A 27,722-nucleotide genomic window follows, 5' to 3' on the forward strand; every position below is an offset into this window, starting at 1 on the left:
ACAACCAAGCAAAACAAAGAAAAGAGCAAACAGACACACAAACAAAACCCAAAACTACTCCAGCATTTATGTGGTTCCTTAGTACATAATTACTTAAGCTACAGAAATTTATTGAAGAGAAACAAATATAATATATAAATGAAAGCACCAACTAAAACTAATTTGCAGCATTTTTGTAAGTCTTTATAGCATTTTCTAAGGTTTGTATGTTTGGTTTTATTTTTTTTTAACTTTTATTGCATTATGATGAGAAAAGTTACATGATTTCAATTTACCTGAATTTGTTAACATTTAAAAACATATTTTAAGTAAATAGAAATCAGTCACATTCTTGTTTCCCTTTTGTACCACAGCTCCTCCCAGAGACTTCCCCATCATAATATTATTCAAAATGTTTTTTGTATCAGTGTGAAAAAGAAATTACTGGAAGTCTAAAAAATTCTAACATAGGTAGATTTAACATTTTTATTTCACTTAAAATATTATTTTTTATACCCAGGCTTTCTTATGTTATCCAGGCTTAATTAACATCTGGTGGGCATATATATATATATTAAACAGAAAAACATAGAAGAGGAAATTGGGAGATTACTCAGTCAGCAATGGACATAATCTTCACAGTGCTAATTTTATTTCTTCTCAAAAAATACTGTTTTCTGCCTTTGAGCATTAGAAATAGATGAAAAACCATTTTGTCTATATAATCATGTGGCAGATATATTCGTGTGGAAATGCAGGGGTGTGTGTGTTCACGTGTACTTGTTTTTGTACAATCATGTGTGTGGGAGGAGTACATGTGGAGGCTCGAGCACAGACTGTGAGTCATTTCTCCTCTGGTGTCATCCACTTTATTTTATTTTTTGACAGTCTCTTCCATGAGCCAACATTCAGCAATTAATGAACCCCAGGGATTTATTTGGCCATTGTCATATCATCAGAGGATGCATACCTGCATGTCTAGCTATTCAGGAGGATTCAGGTATCAACCTTGGGTTTTTATGTGCACACAGCACAGACTTAGCTGTCTTCTCAACCCTTATATTAAATGCCTACTTAGAAGACATATGGCTAAGAGAAATAAGATAGCTGGCAGAAAAAAATAACAACAACAAAAACCTAGAATAATAGTAAAATAGTTGCACTTACCAACAATGGCTATCGTTTGTGTCTGTTGATAAACACGGCAGCCATCATATGCTTAACTGTATTAAATTGGTTTTATCTGATTAGATCATTAGCTTGCTCATTTGTGTTTTCTGTATGAAGTCTGTTACCTAACAACCTGGTGGCCTTTTCACCAGAACTGTGAAGGAAGAAACAGAAAGAGGCCCAGGTACAGAAACCAACAAAAATTCTTGAATATTAGGCTTAGGTTTGGCTTTTAGCAGCTCCTGTTACAGCAACATCAGCAGATAGCTTTGGGCAACCTCTTCATGTGACTTGTGCTAAATATTTCAGTTAAATTATATTTTAATTTGTCCTCAGTTCTGATGGTACCCCAGTCATTTGTCAATAACTAATTCAGAGAGTCATGTTGAGTTAGAGCTGTCCCTATTATGTGATTCTGTGATCTAAGTGTCCTCACCTGTAATTGCTCCTCTGGGACAATCTGTGTTGAAGGAGACATGCTTTTCAACACCTTTGTTGGGTTCTCCCTGGACAGTGTGACAGTAATAAAACACTCTGTCCAACAAATGCAAATGAATGCAAGCTTTCCTCTGAGCTAAATGTGTTCTAAAATGTTATATATGATGCATCTTAAAAATGGGAACGCCAACAGAACTCACATCAATACGTTATTGACGGAACTCTGTCACTGCTGAGGATAATGGGCTTCTAAATCATTATTAGTTATTTTTTGAACACACCAACAAGTAGATTCAAAAATAAATAGAATCAATAACACAATTAATCTTAGAAAATTGTGTTTATGAGCTGATAGTAAAGTAAATAAGAAGTAAACAATTTGATTAAATTTTAGGAAAAATAATTGAATCTAAAAGCCAGTTTGATGTGGGCAGTTACAATATATACTAGATATGAAAAAAAATCAATTTGACTGAAGTTTTCACTTTTCACTAGAATGAAATCAAGGACACACAAATTTAAAATTAATTAACAGCATTCAATACTTGTTGCTCTCTATTGGATTTGAACTTTATGTTCTCTTTGCATTTAATTTAAACTGAAGGCCTCCTACCACATTCTAAGAAATTCGTGGTTCTACTCAGATAATATAAATTCATTAATGCTTTTACTGTGCAATATAAGATAAGAGTCAAACTATTTTAAGCCTTTGATAATGTCAAACATGTCATACTTGAGATAATTATTAGGTAGGACACATGAATGACAATCAACTTGATGTCACAATACAGAGAAATTGTCTGACACAAAGCTGCTCATAAAAAACCTGAATACATAGGACCACTGCCCTGTTTGCTCTCTACTGTTGTGATGAACCCCGAAGCCAGGAGCAACTTAGGGAAGAAAGGGATTACTGGGCTCAAATGTCTCCATCACTGTTGATGGCTGAGGGAAATAGAGGCAAGAACTCTACTGGAGCAGAGGCAGGAAAATGGCAACAAGAGCAGATCCACATCAACGCAGTCAAGTAAGTGTCTCACAGACTTGCCTGTAGTCTTATCTGATGGGGGCAATTCCTCTGCAGAGGCTCTTTCTTATTATGGGACTCCTGACTCCAGTTTGTGTCAAACTTACAAAAAGAAAAAAAAAAAACCTAACCAGCTAAATAATAATATAACCAGATGAAATTATTATGCTTAAATCATTGTATCTGTTTCATATTAAGAACATGGTAATGTAAATCTCAGATTATTTCAAATTGTATTATAATTACTCATTTCAAAGAATACTAGTCACAACAACTTATTCATTTTTCATAATTCAAAACCCCCTGCAACAGTTGTATTTAATCTAACCACAGTTGAAAGAAATAGGGTCACTAATTACCTTAATTCCTTTATTTATTTTACTGAAAATAGAATTTTTGTCCACAAAATACATCCTGATTACAATTTTCCTCTGCTCTTGCCAGTTCCTTCCCACCCCTCATCCAGAACCATTCCCTTTCTGTCTCTTAATAGAAAATAGGCTACTAAGGGATAACAAAACAAAACAAAAACTATTGAATCAAAGTTGTCCAAGACAAACCCAAAGGGTTAAAGAGACTCATAGAAGATCCAAGTGTCAGAGACCCACTCATTTGCACACTCAGGAGTCCCATAAAAACATTAAACTGGAAGCCATAATATCTATACACAGGGGACATAGTGCAGACCCATGCAGCACGGTGCTTACTGCTTCAGTCTCTCTGAGTTCTTATGAGCTTTTCTGATGTTGATTGAGAAGGCCTATATCCTAGTGTCCCCCATCCCTGCTGGCTCTTACACTCTTTCAGCCTCCTTTTCCACAGGGTTCCCTGGTCCCTAAGAGAAGAGATTTGATTGAGATATCTTTAGGGTCTCTCACTCTCTGTGTAGTATCTGTTTATGGGTCTCTGTATTTATTTCCATTTACTACAAGCGGAAGCCACTGGATGATGGCATGGCAAAGAACTGACATATGAATATTATGTCACTGACAGTCATTTTATTGTTATATTTTCAGAAAATAACTATTTTTAGTCTCTGGATTATCTAGTCTAAGGTTTTGGTCACCTACGCAGTGTTGGATATAGGCTCCATCTGATGGAGTGGGCCTAAACTTAAATCAGACATAGGCTGGTTATTCTCACAAGCTCTGTGCTACCCATTGCCCTAGCATATCTTAAGTACCTATTGTTAACATCTATAATAAATCAACAGATTTGTAAGTGTGTAGATGTACATAGTGCTATGTGCTTTTTTGAATGACTCTTGAAGTGGTTAAGGACAACACTGAGTAGCACTTCATATCACTGATTGATGCAATAGGAAAGAAAGTAGTCACTTGAAATTAGAGTGTTCCTCATAGTGTCAGAATCCAAGTGCAGAGTAGCTTCCTTATGATACAGAGATGAAGCTGAGGACTTTTGTTCTTAAAGCTCTACAAATAGAACACACTATCATTGATTCTCTGTTACTACAAACCATATGAGATATGAGGAGGCAAGCACAGCTTGAGAATTATGGCAGATATTTGATATTTTAACCACAACTTTTGGAGTGTTGGGTGGAGGGGTAAAGACACTGCAGAAAGGATAGGAATAGTATTTGCTTTTCGAGGATGTAACTCCAGTCAATTCATTGCTGACTGCACTGCTGCTGTAGATCCACTGCATCTCCCTTAAATTTGTCAGTTGAAATCCTAATCCAGTTTTATGGTATTGGGCACAACAAGTATGATAATAAATACTCTGAGGTTTGGCTTTTGGGAGACTGAATGAGATCAGTGCTTTGAAACAGTAAACAAATTAGTTTTTAAACTTTTTTCTGTTCCCTCTGCTGTCTGCAATGCTAGAGATTGACAGTGAGAAGCACAGAGGACTCTCAATAGTATGTAGTCATGCAGATCTTGGACTTCCATTCTGTAGCTTTGTGAGGAAAGCATGCCTCCTGTTCACAAGGCAGGACACAGTCATTTGTCACAGAAGTAATGTAGCCTGTTCAAGTGTAAGCTTTTCCTTACACATAAAAGAATTAGTAATACCTCCATTGCTTTAATCCTTTATTCTGTGAATATATACATTCATTGTCATCAGCTCTTCTAATCTAGGAAAGACAGACACTAGTCTGAAATGGAGGTACAATGTAGCTTGAAAAGAATCAGGAATATGGAAACTTAAATGAAAAAAAACCCAAATAAACAACAAAAACAAAACCAAAACTCAACAACAGCAACTCAAAAAAACAGGAAAAATAGTATTTTATACTTAATAGTTACTTTCTCTCACATTGCTCAACTATCATCTTGTTTAGAAAAACAAATAAACATAAACAAAAAACATTGCTTTCAAATAGTATGTGAATTTCTTATTAAGACAATTCTTCTGCAACTCTCTAGTCTCAGAATTTCAGTATAAATCTCCTGAAGGATGTCACACCCAGCTTCACTACTCACCAAGCAATATCACTTTCTCTCATGGCCTCAATGAATAGCTGCATACTGGGGACAATAAATCTCTATCCTGCAGTTCAAACGTTTCTCAAGAACGATCCATTTTACCTGGGCATTAAACATGCTTTGTAATCGACCTGTGCAAATATGAACTGTTGTGCTTCCTCTTACATTTATTTTTGTTGTTGTATTGTTTTCATCTTGAATTTCTCTTCTAGCCATACCACTTACTTGAAGCAGATGTCAAGATAAAAACTCAGGATCATTCTCTCTGATGAGTCTTGCTAATGATTCTGACGAATGTAAACTTAATCACCTATAAAGTGTTACTAAATAGGAAGATACATTAGACAGTGTCTAAGACACAAGCATGGAGCCCCAAAGCCCTATTCCTCTCAACATCTGAGCCCTCAGCAAGAAGATGCAGACATCTACATCTAAGATCCATCGTAGATGCAGATAGCGAGCATTAACCACACCGCTTCTCCTGGGAACCCACTTTCACTCTTTCACTTCCTAAACTCTGAAAAGTTCATTTCTATTGTGAGTAAGTTGCCGTTGTAAGCTTGCAATACCATAACCAGAGTCAAATATGGCATCTTTCCCTTCCTTTACCTCTTGCCTCATGAAAATGAATGTCTTTATTATTTCTCAAGCCAGGTCCCACCTCAAAATCTCCACGACTATTAGGAAGCTTTATGAAAATTACAGATTCAATTGTTGAATTGAATTCAATTGTTACCTGCTATGGTGCTTTGAATAAGAATGGCCCCCATAGGCCATTAGGAAGTATGGCCTTGTCAGAGTAGGCATGACTTTGTGTGAGGAAGTCTATCACCTGCGTGTGGGTTTTCAGGTCTCAGAAGCCCAAAGCAGACCAAGTGGCTCATTGTCTCTTCTCGCTGCCTGAGGACGCAGGTATAGAACTTTCAAATACCTCTCCAGCACTGTGTCTATGTGTCACCATGCTTCCTCCCATGATCAGAAGAACTGATCCTCTAAACTGTACACCAGCCTCAATTCAATATTTTGCTTTATAAGACTTGCATGGTCATGGTGTCTCTTCACAGCAATAGAAACCAAAACTAAGACACCTGCATTGATTCTCATGCAGTTTCCTACTGGATGAAATTCACTTTCACCAGCACAAGGAGAGGCTTCTTTCTCCACATCATTCTTTGCTGACCCTTTGTCTCATTTCTGTTTATCCTGCTACAAATAACATGATTCCCTGTGGTAAATAATGCATATTTGCTGACTCTTCACACTGGTCATGTGCTAAATGTGTCTTTTCTTCTACCCATTGCATTTTTCTTTTCTTTCCTGAAACTTTCCTATTATACACAGATACACATGATATTTGTGTGGGGTGTGGCATTTTTATGACTTTCAAACTTATGAAACTTTTCTTCCTTTGCTTCTACTTATCATACACTATCTTTCTTCTTAAATTGTTTATATATATGTATATATATACATACATACATATATATGATGCATATGTATAAGATGTGCATGTATAATGTATATATGTTGTATATGATACAGATGTAAATATTATAGTAATATATAGTTATTTATATTTATATTCTGTTAAAAATAATCTAAGATTTTATGGCTGAGGAAGAAATTCTAGCAATCTTTGAACTCATTGTAGTTCATTAAATAATACTCAGTAAGATTTGTCAGATGGAAGACCGATGGGTAAGGAGAAATCATGGCATGGTTTGTTCATTGTGTGAAGAATTGCTCAGTACCACAGCACATCTGAATAAGATACCACCATGGGAAAATCTAAGGTAATGAGTTTGGGCTGTTCATTCTTTTCCCACTTAGATTGTTCACAACATCTAATGTTTCATAATTTGACTCTCAGACTCGGCCATTCTGTAGTAAGAACTTCCAGTTGCTGGTCTAACATGGTAGCCACTTCCCTCAGTCATAGTTTACACTAACCAGGCAGATTCAGTGAATGTGACAGTATAACTGATAAAACAGATAACTTCGTGTTTGCAATTAAAAGAAGACTGGCTACTCATTTAAGGATTCTTATTTCTGTGGTTAATCAATCATTCATTTCTCATTACTTTTGTTGAGAAATTTCAGTAACTTATATCCTATGAAATGCACCATTACTTGCTTTAGACTTTCATATGTATAAGGAAAGAAATTATACATCCTCATTCATCAGCAAGCTATCTACACAAAAGAAAGCTTTAATTGATGAACAAAATTAAGTGTTTAGAATGAATAAGTCCATAAACATTCAATAGCCCTAGAATCTTTTTGCATGTCTAAGTGTCAAAAAAGCTTTGATTTACATAATTAAACTTGCCAAATCACTAGCCTATAATATAATGCCTCTTCATAGTATTCAAAAAGGAAACAACCACCAAGCACTTAATGTTTTGAAATCGAGTACACTACTGGAAACAATTTTCTCATAGTCAGTAGAAAAAGCTAAATAAAAATGATTTATTGATAATACATTTGACTGGGTAACAGCTTCTATAGGTATTGCTTTAAAATAACCAACCAGTGCTTCTGTTTAGTATAGCAAGTATAAGAATGCCCTTGGAATTCATATAGACTGGGTGTGGGGAATCCCATCTCTTAGATATCCTTCCATATGACTGAAGATCAAGAATGTTGGTGTTGATTTCTGTTCTTTTCTGAGAAGTTCAAACATTTATTTGGGAGTTATGATTCTGATTCTAGCTAATCATTTCTCTATAGCTTCTGCATACACCTCTCTGGGTTGACTTTATTACCTTAAACTATTAGTGGTTAAAGATTAGTTTCTACCATATTTAAAATTTCAGGCCTTTAGTGGATACTAAAATAAATTAATAGATAACAAAATAACCCAAAGACAAAGCATGCGACCAATTTGAAGTTGCCACTGCCATTATTTTATGATGAACACATACTCATTCTGCCAAATTGTTGAAGCCATTCCTGTTCCTCTTGTCTCAATATCATTGCCATTTCACCCAGACCAGGGACAAGGCTCCTCCACTGTCAAAGACTCACAGATGTATACACAGAATTCTGTTTTTATATTAAACACAGTTTTGGGAGTGTGTTATGTACTTTGCAGACATCTGTAGAGTTGGCAAAGCATGGTTAGAAATTTTTTTCTATTACTATGTTTTGACAATGGAGCTTATATTCTACCAGATCTTCTGATGGCATTACATATCACCAGTCAGAATCTTTCTGAGCTCCCATTTCTGCAGCTGTTCCATGGGCCTCAGTGGTGGTGAAATTGCCTGTTGATTTAATTAGAATCTTTTATGTCAATGCAATCCAGTAATTCAGGCAAGACTTTTATGTTCTTAGCCAAATCTTTAAAAATGATCCTAACTTAATTGTAATATGTATTTCAGCATCTAAGTATTAGACTTTACTTTGCAATACCTATTAAGTTTTGCTGCAGGACATGGCCTGTTATTTATGTAGAAAAACTAGGTACCAGGATGCAAAGGAAATGATAGCAAGAGAAGCAGAGTCATAAGTCATATACGTTGGCACACACACACACACACACTCAAACACACACACACACACACGTATGCACAGAAAAAAGGGCGGAGAACTCAATCGGAAAAATGCTACCAACTATCCATTGACTGAACAAAATTATAGTACCAAGTTAAGGAGTCCTCACTGGCTAACAGAATAAATGAATAACGAAGCATAAAATTTTCCCATCATTCATATGGCTTCCAAATTCCCAGAATCAGCCAAGCACAGTTAGAAAATAGGAAAGCCAACAACATGAACCAATCAGTACCCCCAGATCTTGCAGGGACTAAACCACCAGCCAAGGAGTACACCAAAAGAGTGTAACAGCCAAAGCCTTGGTCCTATGAAGGCTTGATGTCCCAGTGTTGATGCCAGAACAGGGAAGCAGGAGTGTGTGGGTTAGTGAGCAAGGGAAGGGGGGAGGGCATAAGAGAGTTTTCAGAGGGGAAATGAGGAGAGAGGATAACAATTGAAATGTAGATAAAGAAAGTATCTAATAAAAAATTAAAAAAGAAAACAGGAAAGAAACTATTTCTCACACTAAAAAATGAACATAAATTTTTCCTTGACATAGTCCCTTAATAGTACAGTATAACAACAATTTGAAGAGCACTTACATTATATTAGGCTTTTCAAGTAATTTAGACATACTTTAAAGTATATTGAAAGGTTAAATAAGTTGATTGCAAATACTGGATCATTTCATAAGCCTTGACCCTTAGAGCATTTTGCTATTTGTAGAGGATTCCATAGTTACCAAAGGAAATATGTATATTCAAAACTCTGTACTACAGTGTAGGCATTATAAATACATACATGCATACATACATATATTTACACATACACATACATAATTAAGTATATTATCAAATACCTGTTTGAAATATATGTTCATATAATATTTGCATATACATTTCACACACATAATCCATGCATCTCTCTGACCATCTCCAAAAATATATTAGGTACAAACACATTATATAACAAATAAGTTTGTCATTTCTTATCTGAAATGAACATGTCTAATCGAAATCTTTATTCTACATTCAAGGAAATTGCCTAGTTTACTTGATACCTTCATTATATATTTGAAAGTGGGCCAAGACATGAGTTTGTTTAGAGTTTAACTTCTCTGTCTCCTTTGAGTTACCTGTAGTCAGGGACCCTACTTGTATTTTAGTCATAAAGATACTATGTATTTTTAATTTTTATACGAGCATTTTTCTCTTACATCTATGCAATCTGCTTCCAAAGTGTCCAGGGATCGCAGAGGTCAGAAAAGGTTATGGGGTCTCCTGGAAGTGGAGTTTCATCCTTGATAGCCATCTTGTGATGCTGGGAATTGAACCCAGGTGCTCTGCGAAAACACCAAGTGCTCTGAACTGCTAAGCCCTCTCTCCAGTGGTGACACAGGCCTGTAACCCCAGCCGCTCATGAAGCTAAGGCAGAATGTTCACGGGATCGAGGGTTGTGTCGATTGCACAGAGAGTTCACAGCCATCTGAATGACTTAGTGAGACCCCATCTTGTAATTAAAATTAGAGATCTGAGGATGCATCTCAGGAATGATGTGCTGGCCCAGGTTGTCTCAGGATCTCAGCTCATACCAGCAGAGCAAAACCAGGCTCAGATGAGACAGCCTATTGTAGCTGCACATGAGAAGACACGATTCAAGATACAATATTATATTACAAAGTCAGGTTTCAGCAGGAGTAATGTGGGAATAACTTCCCTATATTAAACATTCAGCCTATTTGCAGGTACGTAGTCACTTAGGTAACTCATTTAGAAATTCGGGAGACAGAATGGCCATGCAAAGATACTAAGGCTGGTTGAAAAAAATGTGTCCTTTTGAAAGTAATTCTTTATGGTGACTTGTTATTAGTATTTTATATTACTATCTATATTAAAATAATAATAAAGATTGAAACTATAGTCCATAAGTGGGTTCCCAGGTGACAGTGAAGAACAGAGACAACCCCAGTGGGAAACTTGGAGTCAGGAGGAAGAAAGTGAGGCAAAGAAGTGCTTAGAAACTTCATAAATATTCAAATTGTGCTTCTCCCAAGGAGACAGTGGGTTAAAGACCTCACAGAGCAAGTACAATGTGACTTTTACTTTAAATAAAGTGAGTCCAGCCTTCTCTTGAGAGAGTGAAGGGAAAAGGATTTAAAATGATAATACTTTTCCTCTGCAGATTTCACTGATTTCCTGAAACCCCCAAGGCACAGAACTCTGCCAAGGAGTTTAAGAATGCCAGCATGTCTCAGCAGTCTCAAGTTTAGGGCCAGAGAGGTGATGGAGTGTGTGCCTTCCATCAGAGGCCAGGAGTCACTAAAACTTACTTTCTGTGTTTCCTTCTTTCATTTCTTTTCTTCCTTCTTTCCATCCTTTCTGCTTGGTTTCTTTTCTTTCTTCCTTCCTTTATTCTTTCCTTCCTTCCTTCCTCCCTTCCTCCCTTCCTTCCTTCCTTCCTCTCTTCCTTCCTTCCTCCCTTCCTTCCTTCCTTTCTTTCTTTCTTTCTTTCTTTCTTTCTTTCTTTCTTTCTTTCTTTCTTTCTTTCTTTCTTTCTTTCTTTCTTTTTTCTTAGAGCCTTACAATTGCCCTTTATAGGCAATATCCATTTTGTATAAGAAACTGGTTCCTTCTTCTTACCAATGGCAGCGATTTGATCAGCTCACTGCCACCAGTCTTTTCTAATTTTATCTGTAGTCCTTTATGACAGTAATATATTTATTGAAAGAAAAGTTAATAATGATATTGCATATTTTTCATGGATGACCATGGTGATGATGATAACTATGAGTTTTAGAGGCAACTTGTCACTGTGTAGTACTGGCTGGCTGGCTTGCAAATCACTCCTTAGACCAGACTGGACTCTGATGTCCAGAAGTCTACCTGCCTACCCAGAATTTGAGTTAAAGTCATATACTACCATGCCTACTTTTAATAATGTGAAAATAATGGTACTGATTGCATTTAAAAACATGTAATGATATTTTGATGGGAACACAAAGCATTGAAAACTTCATGTCAGTTTTAAGAAACCATATTTTTAAAACTATGATGTAACTGACTGTCATTGCTGGATTGTGGCTATTAGGTGACTGATAACAACTGCTATAAATTATCTAATGTGATTGGGAGAAGACAAAGCACAAAACACAAATCTCAAGACAATGTTTAGTTCAGTTTTTTGTAAGTACCATAGTCAACTCATAATAGTTATTTCCTTAGATTTTGTTGTTGTTCTGTGATTGATTTTCCTAAGCACCCTTGGCTTGAGCCTACAATGGGGAAAATCATCCCATAATTAAATCCCCATGATTAATCAGATGCATAAAATTTTTATGTCCAACATAAAAATAACAGGCTATCATGAAATAAATTCTAAACAATTATTTGTTTTATTCTTAGAGAAAGACCTTTGCATAAATATAATGGTATTAAAGATTATAACCATGTTATTATTAGTTTTAGAAAAATTCTGTCTAAATACTTGATCAGCATTTTCTCTAATTTATGATACATTTCATCAGTGGTGTACAAAGTTTTCTCTCTCTCTTTCTTTTTCTCTCTCTCCTTTATCATTTTGATTCATCTATTTTAATAACATAATAATAAATTATAAAAGCTCATAACCTAACCCCCAATTATCCAAAGCTCCTATGGTTCTCTGTACTCCAAGAAATCTCGTTTTCTTCATTCAACCAGATATTTAATACACTAAATGTTATCAAATCATTAGCTTCTCTTCACGACAAGAATCCACATATATCACAGGTATAATTAGTTGCAAACAAACTGTTGCTTTAAATATTTTTGTTAATAATAAACAGTTTTACCTATGAGATTTTATTTTTTTAATCAAAGTAGTTTTGAAATTAATTTCTGACTCTTTCTAGAAAGCTATATTTCATGGATTTTCATTTCTGTGTAATATTTCATTTTAACTAGGCTACAGTTTATCAATGTAAGGTTGATTGATTTTTGACAATTCTATTATGGTAAAACCCTGAAATTCCACCCCTGGCAATATTAATAAGAAAAGCTCTTCAAGATGTATACCAGAAATATTCACAACTGTATTATTCATAATAGAAAAGGCAATTTGTGGTATTCATTTCCAAATTTAACCCAAGGAACTTATTTATCAAAGCTACCTAACATGCTAAAATATCTTTACCGTAATTTGAAATTTAAGTCATACATCCAATGCATGCATATATATATGTATATATATATATGTATATATATATATATATATATATACATATATACACACACACACACACACACACACACATATGGGCCCATATTTTCTGACATGTTTATATGTAACAGGATTAGTAGTAAATATTTTCCTTTGTTCTATTTCTCAATGTAGCACTCTTGTGAATTTATAGTCTCTGTTTATTTAGCTACTTCCTCTTCTTTTACCAGTCAGCAGAGATCTTGCCATCATGCATATCCCTGTATCCCTAGGAGGCTGAAGGGTGTTTCATATACCCAGGCTGACAACAAATAATTCAATGTGATGGCACAAATCTATAAAGTGTTGGTACATTACTACTAAAGTGTATGGACGATTACTACTTTTGTATGTTTGAACATGTATATTATTTTGGACTATGGTTATGGTAGTAAAGCTCACACCATAACAATACTGCACATAAGATTCTTATCTTGGAGTCTGTAATACCATGCTCAGAATGTGTTTTCATCATTCACGAAGTACTTCTATAATTAACTCAATGTTCCTTTTATTCTCTGCCAAGAAAATAATAACTTCTTCACTGGAAACTGTACCGCTCAACCCAAAATGGGACATCTATCTATTTCACAGGCCTCTCAGTGATTGCCGTGCTACTAATTAATGATGGCTTTCTAAACTGAGAGGTAATTGGTAACACATGTAATGCAAAGAGTTCAGTGCAGAAAATGAACAGTAATGAACATTCACTGTGAAGCATGCCCGACAGAGTGCTTACATTTCAGAAAGCTGAAGAACTCCCCTCAATATGGCTGATAAATGAAACTCCTATGCTGACCCTCACTTCCATCAGCGTTTAAGCAATATCACTTTTAACACTTCAGTTTGGGAGCCTTGCCTCTAAAAGTCAAAGATTTATGGAGAGTGAAAAATGTCCATATTTAAAAGGGAAGGGGAAATCAGATGATATCCACTTCTGACCACTATAATTAACAGCTGAATCTTCAGTGGTAACTAATTGAGTGCAGGTCAGTATGTTGCCATGGTAATGTCCTAGCCAAGCAATTTTACCCATTTTCCAGTCTACTGCCCCTTTGCATAGCTGAAGTTATAAAATGCTTTAATTGTGAGATTTGCAAACGATGCAACATCTGGGCACAAATTTGCATATAAAGGGAGGAGTTTAATAGAGTTCTTAGCATATTGGTGCAAACTCCTCAATTTTTACATTTAATTATGAAACCTGCCCTTACACTGGTGAATTCTGTACATAACAGAGAAGAAAAACATAGTATAATATGAGAATCAGAGCAAAAGAATCTGTCTTTTAGTTTCAGGAAGTTCCACTTTTAAAATACCAGTCATTTGTTTTTGTCTTGAGTATTTAGAGAAAACTTGTCAAAAGACAAAAATCTGCACCATTCTTGTGGTAAAGATGTTTAAATTTACGTACAGAGCACAGATTAGAAAGTTCAACAAGGACAAATTTTAAATGTGAAATAGCCTAGTTACATGGTTTCTTCAACCTTCTGATGAGAAGGTAGCTGTAGTTTTATTTCATTACAGGCTTATGAGAATCCTTAAGGCAGTATTATCCCAAGGAAAGAGAACACATGAATTTTATAGATTAGTTAATTCATATATAACATAAACAACAACAGCTATATAATATTTGCCAAGGAAATTAGTATGCATAAGTTTATGCTCAATATAATTTGGTGTATATAAGGCAGAATAAAGGAACAACAAATGCAATGGTTTTATTTCTATGTGTAAAAAACAAATACAATCCAGAAGAAATAAAATCCATAAGCACTGTTATAAGATGACATTTGCTATGGATTATGGAAAGAATTCTCTCAAGGAACTTTACAGCATTTGAAAGAGATATGAGCATCCTATATGCATTTAGGTCAACGAGACTCTCACAAAGAGGGAAAATCCTTATATGTTCTATATAGAGACAAATAGTGAAAACTCAAAAGAACAATGACCAAAATAGAAAAGAGAAAACAGTCATAACCATTTGCTATTTTTGTAATGAACTAGTCTTTATTTCACAAGCATCATTGAGCTTTCTGGTATAATTTTATGCCTAAGGCCTCTATTCCCACTCAAATCGTGGCTTACCATTCGGTTTTTCAGAATGCTGACACAGCTAGTTATTCATACTCTGACTTCTATTTTTCAATGTTTTCAAAAAAATTGGATTAGTTAAGCAAAAACTAAAACTAAAAATACTGAAAATATTTCTATTTAAGTGTGGAGGCTAAAATTTTGTTATATCTGCTATAGGCTACTAAATTGTACTAAATATAATCTATATGTATTAAAATCATATTTAAAACTTATCATCAAAAATCTTCTAAATGTATACACAGGAAAACACAGAAACAAAGGGCACAAAGCCTGAAAACAGACAGTTGGATTCAAGTGTCAGTTTTCTCAATGTAAATAGAAAGGCCTGGGCATTGAGTCTCAGCATCACCAGCTTCTGCATTGACAGGCCAAATTTGCTAGAGTCCAGAACATCTTTCCACAGCATTATAAAAATGCACATGATGGCCTTAGCAAGATGCCTGTATATAATAACCCCTGCATAATGATACCTAATATAATTGTAATTACCCACCTCATTTGTGGATATAGCTCCTACCTCAAATAGAAGTGACTGAAATTTGTCAGAGCAGGATACAATCATGGCTGTCTCATAATTCTGAATTAGCCTTTGGCCTCCTAATGAGAGCTTAGTCTTTTGCTAATAGCCAATTTGTTGGAAATGAAGTTTCTCTGAAGTCTCATCTATAGTCCTATTTTTTTTTTCACTGATGCAGTGAATTTCTTGCTGTTGGGTTGTGTGAAATCTTACAAGGACTGATATCTTCCATTTGCTGGAATAGTCTTAGAATATCCCCCAGCGTAGATGAAGAACACAGCTGAAAGGTGATTGGGTGAGATCAAACAATAGCTCCAGAGAATGGTAAAAAGCAAATCATGGGCAAGGTGAAAAACTAAAGCAATGACCTCAATTATAGGTGGCCTAAGCAAGTGTCACTAGAGTCTACTTAAAAAGAAAGGCCCATCATGATTTGGTTGAATATAATGCAACATTTAAAGAGCATGCATGTAAAAAAAAATTAACAAGAGTAGTTGTGATGAAAAGCATTACCAAAGCTTATACTTTAAAGTGTGGTTTTTATTTTGCTTTTTATTATTTTTCATGTTTGTTCAGCTTAAATTTTTGTCTCTCAATACATGTTCAGTTGCTACTCATGTATGCCATTTAATAAGCATAGAAGCTAATTCATAGTGAAAGTCACACAATTAATATATCAAATATAATTTTAGTATCATTATCCTTTGTTGAGAAGACTAATTGTAATAACATATGCAGAAGTCCCTAGGATGTGGGCTTTGACTTGTCCCACACTAGCCAAACGCCTCTCCATACAATAGTCAAAGCAAGTTCCAATAGCTAATTATTTACATTACTTCAGCGAAATAGAATTCAACACAAGTTTCTCACCAGACTTTTGAAACATCTAATAGTTATTCTTGCTATGCTGTGAACATGTTCTTTCCAACGACTGCAGAGAAATTAGGCTGGGTCATGGAGAGATATAGAAATTGTTTGAGCAGTGGTTTTCTAACTTCCTACATTACATCAGGGAAATAGAATTCTGCAGGAGTTTCTCACCAGACTTTTGGATCTTCTGAGCACTATTATTGCCATGCTGTGGATGTGTTCTCCCCAAAGGCCGTAGAGAAGTTAGGCTGAGTCATGGAGAGGTACAGATGCAAGGAGAAGGCATCCAACAGTGGTTCTTAACATTCCTAATGCTGTGAAACTTTATTATAGTTCTTCATATTGTGATGACTGTCCCAACCATAAAATTATTCTGTTATTACCTTATAGCTGTAATTTTGCTACTGCTATGAATTGTATGTGACTACTCGACATGTGACACTCATGGGAGTTATGATCTACAGGTTGAGAACCACTGCTGTCAAGGGACTTATTAAAAAATTGCACATGAAAACATCACATTATCTGCTTTCAGCTACGTGTATCTTCTAACTTTTACTTTCCTTATACCTCTAAGTTATTCGACATGTGAATTTTACTCCTATCAGTAAAGGAAGGCTTGTAATTATAAAAGTGGTTTAGAATTTATGACAATAGAAATATGCAGACATCAACAAAGTAATTTTAACAAAAGTTATTTTAACAAAACTATTTCTGAAATAGCTAATGTACCTCTTTTTTACTATATGTTAGCCCTGATTAAAATCTAACAGCTCAGTCTTGCTTGATATATTCTTGAATTTCTAAACAATCTAAATGTTCTAGAAACAATATTTCTTCACTCAGTCATCTAATACTATTTCTGAGGTTAAACCTGAGCATCCTCAGATCTTTAGAAGTGCTTGCAATTTTGGTGGCTATTTCTGTCCCGGAATTCTCTTAGACACAGTTTGAAGTCAATACTCTAAACCCCATGCCTTGGTTGCTGCTGGTAAAAATAGAATTTTTGTGAGCAAAGTGTGATGGCTCGGAAATAACAGCTACCTGCTTGTACCTCGTGTGGCAGGCCTGTCACATTCTTCATCCTGTTAATTACCAGTAAGTGGAGCTTAGAATTGCTTCACTAGGAATAGAAGAACTGTCTCTAAGGATAAGGAGAGGAGAGACAGAGAGAGAGATGAGAAAAGGAGGAGAAAGGAGATAGGGATGGAGAGAGGAAGGGAGGGAGAGAGGGAGGGAGGGAGGGAGGGAGGGAAAGAATAAGGAAAGGAGGAAGAAAGAAGAAGGGAGGGAGGGAAGAAGAGGAAGGGAGAGAAGGAGGGAGGGAAGGAGGGAGATAGGGAGGGAGGAAGGGAGGGAAGAAGGGGGTGAAGGGAAGGAGTTTCTTATTAGATATGAGGGTTATTAAAAATAATTAGGTAGTAGAACTGAAAACACATATGAGAGAATTAAAGTTCCCAGGGACTAAAACTCCAACCAAAGAGTACACATGGAGGGACTCAGGACTCCAGCAGCATGTGTATAACAGAGGATGGCCAAGTCAGTCATCAATGGGAGGAGAGGACCTGGACCCTGTGAAGGTTCTATGCCCCAGGGTAGGGGAATGCCAGGGCCAGTAAGCAGGAAGGGGTGGGATGGTGAGCAGGGGGAAGGGGAAGGGAACAGGGGATTTCTTATTTTTATTTTTTTTATTTTCTTTTTCTTTTTTTTCTTTTTTTCTTTTTCTTTTTCTTTTTTTTTTTCTTTTTTTTTTGGAGGGGAACCTGGGAAAGGAGATATTGTAAATAAAGAAAACATCTAATAAAATAAATAAAACAAAAAAGAAACCAACATTCCAGCAAATAGTTAAGTGTTTCACTCTGAAAAGAGAGAAAAGAATAGGACCTAGGCATGACCAGACTGTTCTCTTAAGGAGATGGAATTATCTGTCCTTAAATAACACTACATACAAGTAGGTGCTCATTATATGAATATTCTGAACAACTGCGTTTAACTCACTCTTTTATGGCTACCTGTGCAGAAACCTATATTGCTTCTTGGTACTAGTATCATAAGTAAGAAATAAATAAATCTTTACTCACAATCCTTATTCTGAAATATTTGTGGGAACAAGCTACACCACACAGCTCAATGTGCACAGAATAAATTTTAAAATATTCTACCTGGAATTTATCTCTAAATTTCTTTCCAATAAAAGTAGATAGTCTACCTAACTGAATTTTAATAAATGTACCCCAGTTTAACAAAATGTTTTAATCGTATTTTTCCCTTCTCCAAACTCCCAGATCTTCCCACTTCCCACCCAACTTTATGTTCTTTTTCTCTTAATAATAAAATGAAACACATAAATCAAAACAGATAAACAAAATCAGGATATCAACAAAATTCTAAATCCAAACAAAACAAAACAACAGCACCCCCCAACATGTACGTGTTCACTTCTTTCTTAAAGCACACTCAATTCCTGAAATCCTGTCTACTCTCATACTATAGAAAGCAAAGCAAGAGTGCAACCACAAATAGGACAATCATAAATAACTCCACCATTACAGACAAAGCATCCTATAGATAATAGATAAGCCATGCTAAAACTCTTCTGAACCACATATTTAGTTGAGAATGGCTTGGCTTGGCTTGGCTTTGCTTCTCTCTCTCTCTCTCTCTCTCTCTCTCTCTCTCTCTCTCTCTCTCTCTCTCTCTCTCTCTCTCTGTCTGTCTCCCTCTCTCTCCCTCTCCCCCTCTTTCTCCCTCTCTCCTCCCTTCCCTTTCTTTCTTTCTTTCTTTCTTTCTTTCTTTCTTTCTTTCTTTCTTTCTTTCTTTCTTTCTTTCTTTTTCTTTCTTTCTCTTTCTTTCTTTCTTTCTTTCTTTTTTCTTTTTTTCTTTGTTTCTCTCTTTCCTCTCCTTCTTTCCTTCTTTCTTTTCTTCTTTCTTAAAGTGCATTCTGTTGTTCCGGTTGCATTTTAGCAATTGGTCGTGTTTGAAAATTCTACTGTGTAAGGTTAGAACTGTACTGTACTGGTCTTAGCCATATTTAGGGGTTTTTGTTTGTTTGGACTGTTTTTGTTTTTCCTACGAGGCTCTGCAGAGAGGGAAATAAATAGAAACTGAAAGCAGAGGAGGAAGAACTTTGTCCTTTCAATTCTTGGAAGATTCTTCATTTCTTAGTGACAAATTTTTAGCCCAGAACCAGGCAAAAACCAGCCATTCCCCCAATGCTTGCAATGATCTGCAATAAGACTTCCCCAAGACATTAGCATATGCTTTGTAGGATCTTTTCTGAGACTAGGTTACCAGGGTATGAGACTCCTAACTTTATCCCCCATCATCCCTGCCTCATCTGCATTTTCAAACTCTGAGAACTTTAGTATCATGGCCACCCATAAGTCAGAGTGCAACCTCTGTCATTTTTTCTTACTACAATCATAGTGGCAGGAGAAATATGTGAAATATTTAATTTTGAAAGCCTTTAAAATTGTTTCATTGTCTGTTTAGTTTCCCAGTTTTTTTTTTAAACTACACCTCCAGTAATAGACATGGCTGCCAGCTGAGGGATGGGGTCACACACCCACTTCAAAAATTTTAACCAGAATTGTCCTTGTCTAAAGGAAATGAACAAGAAATGGAGGAGAAGCTGAAGGAAAGGCCATTCAGAGATCAGTCCAACTTGGGATATATCCCATACACAGAAACTAAACCTCAACACTATTGCTGATGCTAAGATGTGCTTACAGACAGGAGCTTGGCATGACTGTCCTCTGAGAGGCTCAGCCAGCACCTACCTAAGTCAGATGCAGATACTCACAGCCAACCATCAAACTGATCTCAGGGACCCCAATGGAAGAGTTAGGGGAAGGACTGAAGGAGCCAAAAAGGATTGCAACCCCATAGAAAGAACAACAATATTAACTAACTGGACCCCTTAGAGCTCCCAGGGACTAAGTCATCAATCAAAGAGCATACATAGATCAGTCTGTGGCTGTTGCTACATATGTAGCAGAGGACTGCCTTATCTGGCATTAGTGGTAAGGCATGTGCTGGACCTGTGGAGGCTTGATGGCCCAAAGAAGGGGGATGCTAGAGGATGAGATAGGAGTGTGTATATGTGGGGGGTTGCCTTCTCTTGTAGGGAAAGGGGAGTGGGAGGAGATGTGATGTTCTTGGAGGGGAAACTATAAATAAATAAAATAATTACTAAATTTTTTTTAAAAAATTACATGTAGTTAAATCTTCATATTAAATTTCTCTGCATGAATAATATCTGTGATTATTGTATGCTATTTGGTATATACATGCAACCACTTTAATGGCCAGTATACACATTTCCGATTCTCCCAGGAAATGAGACACCAAAGCAACTGAGCTGGAACTCATGTGTGCTTATCTACATCATGGAAAACTTTCAGTGTTGATTAAGCATTCACAGTGTACCAGGAATTTTGAAACACCTTACTCGAATACTCATGCTTTATCTTTGCACTCTTACCAAGAGTTAGCTAACACTATCATTTACATATCATGAATAAATTACATTTATAGACAATAAGAAGCTGACAGACATATTAGAGTAGCAGGATGTATATATCACAGCCTGGCTTTATCCACAAATGGCAGACCTAGCCCTACCTTCTCCACAGAAAACTTGAACACTTCACAAACATCCCATATTCCTTTCAGTAACTTTTCTCCCTTTGAGAACTAGCACTTTATCACTACTTCCCAGACCCCCCTATCCAATCAGGCTTTCTTTTTCAACAATTCTGGCTTCCAGAATGACAATGGGACCATCATTTGCCTGGAAACTTTCTCTTTTACCTCTACTCCTTAAGCTAATATACAATTCATACCAGTTATCTCTATACCAATCACACCATTGCCCTTCTTAAACTGATCAAAAGAACCCAGTTTCCATAGGACTCTTGTTTGAAGCCCTGTGCCTAATCTTTCAGCCTCTCTGTAACACAGGTCTTCTTTTCCTTCTTACTGCCTAAATGACCAGCCTTCTAGTGTAACCATGGTACAGAACACTCTTCTGTGTGCAACAGGTAGGATTTGTGAAGAGATAAACTAATGACTGATTAAAGAATAATAACACTCTAGTGATCACCAACATTCTAAGGTTATTTTTCTGTTTTGTTTTGTTTTCTTTTCTTTTTTTAAAAATTTCATGAATTTTCCTAAGTCCTCATCCCTGGATGGGTCCTCTTTCATATGCATCAAATCAATTCCTTCTGTTATCCATTAGTTTGATATACTACTGCTTTGAATGTTTTTAAATGATCTCACTCTTCAGTTTCTATCTGTAATTCTCTAAAGTCACTTCTTCCATGAAATTAATCCTTAAATCCGCAGCTAACAGTACTCTCTGTCACTCTCAATGGAAAGCTCATTATAGACGTTCTTTGCAGCACTTATGTCCATTCCTGCGATGACTAGAGAAACTCCAAGGTATGGATTGTGCCTCACTCTGGTTTAATTCTCTAAAAGTGCCCTGTGTGTTTGTTGTAACTTTCTTTCTAGGACTCTGAAGAAAATTATGCTAGAGAGAGAGACAGAGAGAGAGAGAGACAGAGAGAGAGAGAGAGAGAGAGAGAGAGAGAGAGACAGAGAGAGAGAGAGACAGAGAGAGAGAGAGACAGAGAGAGAGAGAGACAGAGAGAGAGAGAGAGAGAGAGAGAGAGAGAGAGAGAGAGAGAGAGAGAGAGAGAGAGAGAGAGAGACAGAGAGAGAAAGAGAGAGAGAGATTCAGCTGGATCTAAGACTCACCAGTCTATTTAATCCAGGCTTTCAGAAGATCCTAGCCTTACTCCTGTTCCCAATCCATCTTTATTTAAAAGGCTCCTCCTTGCTTTTCTGACTTGTTTCTTTTATTTGATAAAGGAACTCCATGTGTCTTTGGCTGGTCTCAAATCCACTATGTAGACAAGGATGAATATAAACATCTGATCTTCCTGCATCCACCTTCCAAACACTGGGATTACGGATGTGCCCATTATCATTGGTTTATGCCTTGCTGATAGTGGATGCCTCAGCTTCATCATACTAGACAAACACTATACTAACTAAGCTAAACTCACTATCCTCTTTTTCATTAATAGAAGATGAACATTCTGAGCTTTCAGATAGTCTATGCAGTTTATGACCACAGGGGGAGGGATATATTTATATAATATGTGTGTTTGTGTGTGTGTGTGTGTATGCAACCTAATATAGAAATTCCAGAACTGGTAATGCCTGTAGTCCTCTAGCTATACTTTTTTTCTATTCACAGAGGAGCACTGAAGTACAAATATAAATTGATTCTGAAAGCACACATATTTGTTACCTACCTTCTACTGTCATTTTTGAGTACTGTAATATTAGCATATTACTGAATATCTTTAATCTATAGCCTCCTCACTAATGAAACAAGAAAACTGTCAGTACACATTTTGTTAGGTTGCTGTGATGATAGACTAAGAACATGTATGTATTAGTTTAGCCTATATTCCTATCTGCTACCAAGATAAAACATGTCTATGAAAAATTATAGCCACAAAAATATTGACTTTATATTACCTTACTTTCTTTGGTGGACAAATACATAAAATATACTTAATAGTGAAAGTGTGAAGTTTAATGTAAAGCTTCCAGTTCTAACTGTACAGAAATTTATTGAACTGGACATACTTTGGATGTCATTTTTGCTTTGGGATATTTATACTTGCATGATTTCTTTAAATGATAACATTTATAATATTGAAAAGTAAGTCAATTCACATTGAAACAGTAATAAAGTTTAGCCTAATACCTGAGACTAGTAAGCGTTCAATTAATGTTAGCCTTTATTGTTAACTGCCTCAGCATCTCGCACCCACATGAAACTTCTATGTCCAGCTGTGGATACGGTTAATGGAATGCATGGATTCACTTCCAAAACAATGTCAGCTTATGAGTGTCAAGTGGAGAGAAACAGGACTCTATTATACTTGTGGGGTAGGATGGGTGGAAATGGATTATGTGGCCACAACAAGTATTAATTATGGCGAGGCTACAGTTACTCCTGAGGGAGGTCAGCACACGTGGGAATATGGGTTAGTGATCAGGGGAAGATGGAAACACATTTATGCAGCTGGTGACACTTTGTGGGTGGCTGTAGTTATAATATATGGAGGGTCTGGAGTGGATGTGGGGGTGCAGGTTCAGGGAGGGAGCCAGGGTAATATAGGCTGTAAGCAAATGTTCTGAGAATAGTCAAGGGTGATTTAAGGGCATGGGGAATCAGACACATGGAAATCTCATGTTAATGCCAAACATTTTTGTTTATGTTGATTTTATAACTTCTCTTGAATTCAATGGAATGTTTGCTATGCAAAGACTTGATTTCCAAGTGTGGGTAATTCCAGCTACTGAGGGGGTTTTCCTGCTTACGCTAAAGGAATGTGCTTGTGGTTTCTGCAGCCCAGGGAAGCAGAGGTTACAGCTTCAATAATGTGGATGGCAGCTGCCATTATTGACCTTAATGGAAAAGAACAGAGGAAAAGTGTTGTTAGCCAAAGATAAGGTGAGTGGTGTCACATGTAGTTTTTAATATTTAATGAATCTATATGGGGACAATCCATTATGTGACAATTTAATTATATGACAAAAAGTTTGATAAATAATATTGTGGTAGGACATCTAATTCATTATTTAACAAAGAAATCAATACTTTATAAATCATAGCTCTCCACAGATGTTTGTCCCCAACCCCCCAAGTGTGTAAAAACCGTATTCAGAATCCATATGTAATTTATTTTCCAGTCAGGACAAGTTTGAATGGAAGTTTAATTGGGCCCTGGACAGCCATAAATTCTATTTACCTTGTTTTTAACCATTAAATGGAAAGGCTTTCATTACAAGTACTTTTCAGGAAGCCTGAACTGAATGCAGAGAGCATTTTCTGTAAGATATGTTTTAAGAGCTGGAGGAAGGAGTGGCCGTAAATTACACATCAAGGTATAACAAAGTGCACACGAATCACAGAAAGCATCAGAAGGCATCTTCCTTACCCTATGCTGAACTCCAGGGTGCTAAGAGGATATTCTTGTATATTGCTATTTCTCGCCCCTCTTATGCAGGTAACTGTTGAGAAGGCCACACACTTCTTTAGGTAGGGACTTTGAGCAGGCTTATTTCATTATTTCCACATTACATTATCATAGCAGGGAACAATTTCTTTCTAATTTAAATATTTGAAATCTTGGTGATATTCTTCTAGTGTGTAACTTAAATACAAGTAGAATGTCATAGTGTTATCAATTTTCATATAATATGCTGTGACTTCATTTGTAATTTAATCGGGGCCCTGTTTTTTGGGGAGGGTTGTGGAATTGCTACATTGTTATTTAAACTACTAATTGTAAGTATTTATCATATAGAATCCAACAACTATGTAAATATTTTAATCAAAGACTCAGAATACTGATATAGTTAACCTAAAGTTGTAATTTTCCTGCATTACTCAAAAGGAATAAGTTTTAAAGAACTATTTTCCAATAATAAAAATGACCCTTTTCAATTCAGAGAGCTAAACTACTAATTATCTAGAGCAAATCTGAGCCAGAGCCCAGCCACCTAAAGCCTTCTTTGAATGTAATAAAATACATTATTGCCAATTTTTCACTTTCATTTAAGCGACTATATTGCATTAGTAACTGTCTGTCATTATATATTTCATTATTAATGATATTTTTAGTAATGAAGCATAGAAGCCCTGTGGGTAGAATGACATTTTTGAATCCAAATACTCCCATTTCAAGTTTAGTGAGGTCCACTCATTGTTTCTTGGTTGGACACTGGGTTCCAACAAGTAAATGAAATTTTCTTGCCTTACCTAGCTCTGCACATTTTAAAAATATGACTTCTTCCCCTCAGGTTATGTTTGGCATAAGGTAATCATTCCCCAGCATTTCAAATAAGGATTGAGAGCAAGTAGGACTTTTTCTGAATATCTGTTGTCTCTGGTCATCATCCAATCCTTGTAATGAAGGTTGTGAGCCAAACACAATAAACTACTTAGGTACCAGCTCTTTAGTTTTCCAACACTATGAGCTTGGTGACTTGACTGAACTCTGCCCTATAAGAATTATACCTTACCTGCAGTGCTCCTTTATTTTGATAATAACTTTAATATAAAATTGTGCAAAAATTATTGGAAGTTCACAAAATCCTGCAGAGTTCTCTTTCCACAATTGGATTATCAAAATAAAGAAATCAAAATCATATTTCTAAAAATTGAATAGATATATCATTAGAACTCTCCCATCCCATCCCTAAATGACTTTTTTTCTTTTCCAGTATGTATTTTGTGACCCTCTCCTAAGTCTCGCCAACCTAAGAAAATTCCTCAGTTCTCCCTTGTGTCTCCTGACCTTGGTAATTTTGATAAAACTTGATCAATTATTCTAAGTATGAAATGGTATTTTGGTTTATCTATCTTTTTCTAATGAGTAATTTGATTATGAATATTTTAATACATATTTCACTGAGGACACACTGTATCATCTGTGCATGTAATACTATATACATTTCATTATTAGTTACCCAAATTTTGAGCATTTGCTCAAGATGTGTTTTCCTCTCTGGAATGTGACTGTCACTCACTTTGTGATGAATTCATAGCTTTGAGGGATAATTTAAATCTAGGCAGATATTCTGTTTCTTTCCATATGTTCACACATGTATAAATATAAATTCTTTTGATTGTGTTATCAAATAGTGGAATTGTTACTACTATGGTTTTATGCAATTCTGTTTCTACTTTCATTATTTTATGTTTATTCATTTGGGATTGTTTATATAAGGAATAATCTCTTATTTTGCATACATTTGTATTTACCCAAATGTTAATATCATTAATAATTAATGTTAATTAAATATTAAATAAATAATAATTAAATATGAGTGCTTTCCCATTGTTTTATTGGTTAGAAAGCCAGAATACATAATCATTTATTTTGCTTTGGAAACTGTTTTGACTTTGGGGCAAGGGACCCTCCTTTTAGTCCCTGTGTTTTAAGATCCTGAAGAGTCATGTTTCAAATATCTCTTACTTTTTAGTTTCATAAGATGTTTTGGGCTTATATTTTCTACCATAGTAACTAGATTTAACCTCTTACCAATGAAGCTATGCTTCTTTAATTGTAGTATTATAATTGAACGCTAATATCCGGTGTTTGGTTTGTTCACTCTACTGTGCTATGATTGATCCTGTCTTCTTTCCATCAAACTAGCCCCATATACTTACACATTCACATTCATTTGAATTTCATTTTTTAAAACTAAAATTAACAGCTATGAATTTAATTTAATATCATAATGGTCAGCTTAGTCTTCTCTCCTCATTGCATTTGCTTTTTGTTTTAGAGAAGGTCTGGAACGCTGGTCCACATTGGCCAATAACTCAGGATCCTCTTGCCTCTGCCTAATTTGTGCTGAAATAAAAGGTATGTGTGACTTTCCAAGCTCCTTTCTTTATATGTAATTATAGTTGTTGTGAAAAAAATGATCTTATCACCTGCAATTTAATAACTTACTTGTTCAATCCCAATCAGAGGTGCAAAAGAGTACAATGTACCAATGTAGTTCTGAACATTAGCAAGGCAGATACAGCTTTGATAATCACAATCCTGGGGGAAACAGCTTTTCTTTTCAGGGCATAGTATTTCTGAGTAGCTCTCCTGAGCCTTACAGATTGCAGTACATGAACAATGTGCTATTGTTCAAAATTACATTGTAGAGTTCAGACATAAACATATGAAGTTTACTTAAAGTAAGCTATCCTAGTTTCTTGAATCCAATGTAGGAGACATGAGTGGAGCTGAATTGAGCCTTCTTAGATATTCAGAGGGGTTACCTGTGTACTTGAAATCTTCATTCTAATAAAGTCATAAAGATAAAATGGATAATGCAGACAACCCCCAGACAATCAAGAGCAATGTTTTATAATACTGATGAGCTGGGCAATGACAATGAGTAAGAATCTATAGTCACAGTCTATTTTCTTATATAAGGAAAGAAAACAGGCTTTGTGTTATATCCTGAAGTGGATACAGAAGTGAGCAGAGCTAGTGACTACCAGTTGTTTATATATTTGAGTAAAGCCAAAGTCCTATCAATATCAAAAGTTTAAAATAGAAATGGCTGAGATTGAAATAAAGAAGAATTTCACATTTTGGTTTTCCTTCTTCTTGAGTTTCTTGTGGTTTGTGGATTGTACATTGTGTATTCTGATCTTCTGGGCTAATATCCACTTATCAGAGAGTGCATACTATGTGGGTTCTTTTGTGACTGTGTTACCTCACTCAGGATGTTATTCTCTAGATCCATCCATTTCCCTAAGAATTTCATAAATTCATTGTTTTTAATAGCTGAGTAGTAC

At 35.8% G+C, this 27,722-nt stretch overlaps 1 protein-coding gene and 1 long non-coding RNA gene across 12 annotated transcripts in view; one reads left to right on the forward strand and one right to left on the reverse strand.

The window, feature by feature from the left end:
- Robo2 (roundabout guidance receptor 2) overlaps window positions 1–27,722 on the reverse strand; it is a 1,164,975-nt gene that overhangs the window by 832,966 nt on the left and 304,287 nt on the right. The window lies entirely within an intron of this gene.
- LOC116086060 lies at window positions 2,432–26,802 on the forward strand. 2 transcript variants are annotated; one of them, XR_004116799.1, is made up of 4 exons: window positions 2,432–2,614; window positions 23,739–23,864; window positions 25,640–25,717; window positions 26,708–26,802. It is a non-coding gene; the product is annotated as an uncharacterized LOC116086060 (long non-coding RNA). The 2 variants fall into 2 exon arrangements; XR_004116800.1 differs by having other exon boundaries at window positions 23,762–23,864.

The sequence above is a fragment of the Mastomys coucha genome, unplaced genomic scaffold, assembly GCF_008632895.1.
Source record: "Mastomys coucha isolate ucsf_1 unplaced genomic scaffold, UCSF_Mcou_1 pScaffold12, whole genome shotgun sequence".
NCBI lineage: Eukaryota > Metazoa > Chordata > Mammalia > Rodentia > Muridae > Mastomys > Mastomys coucha.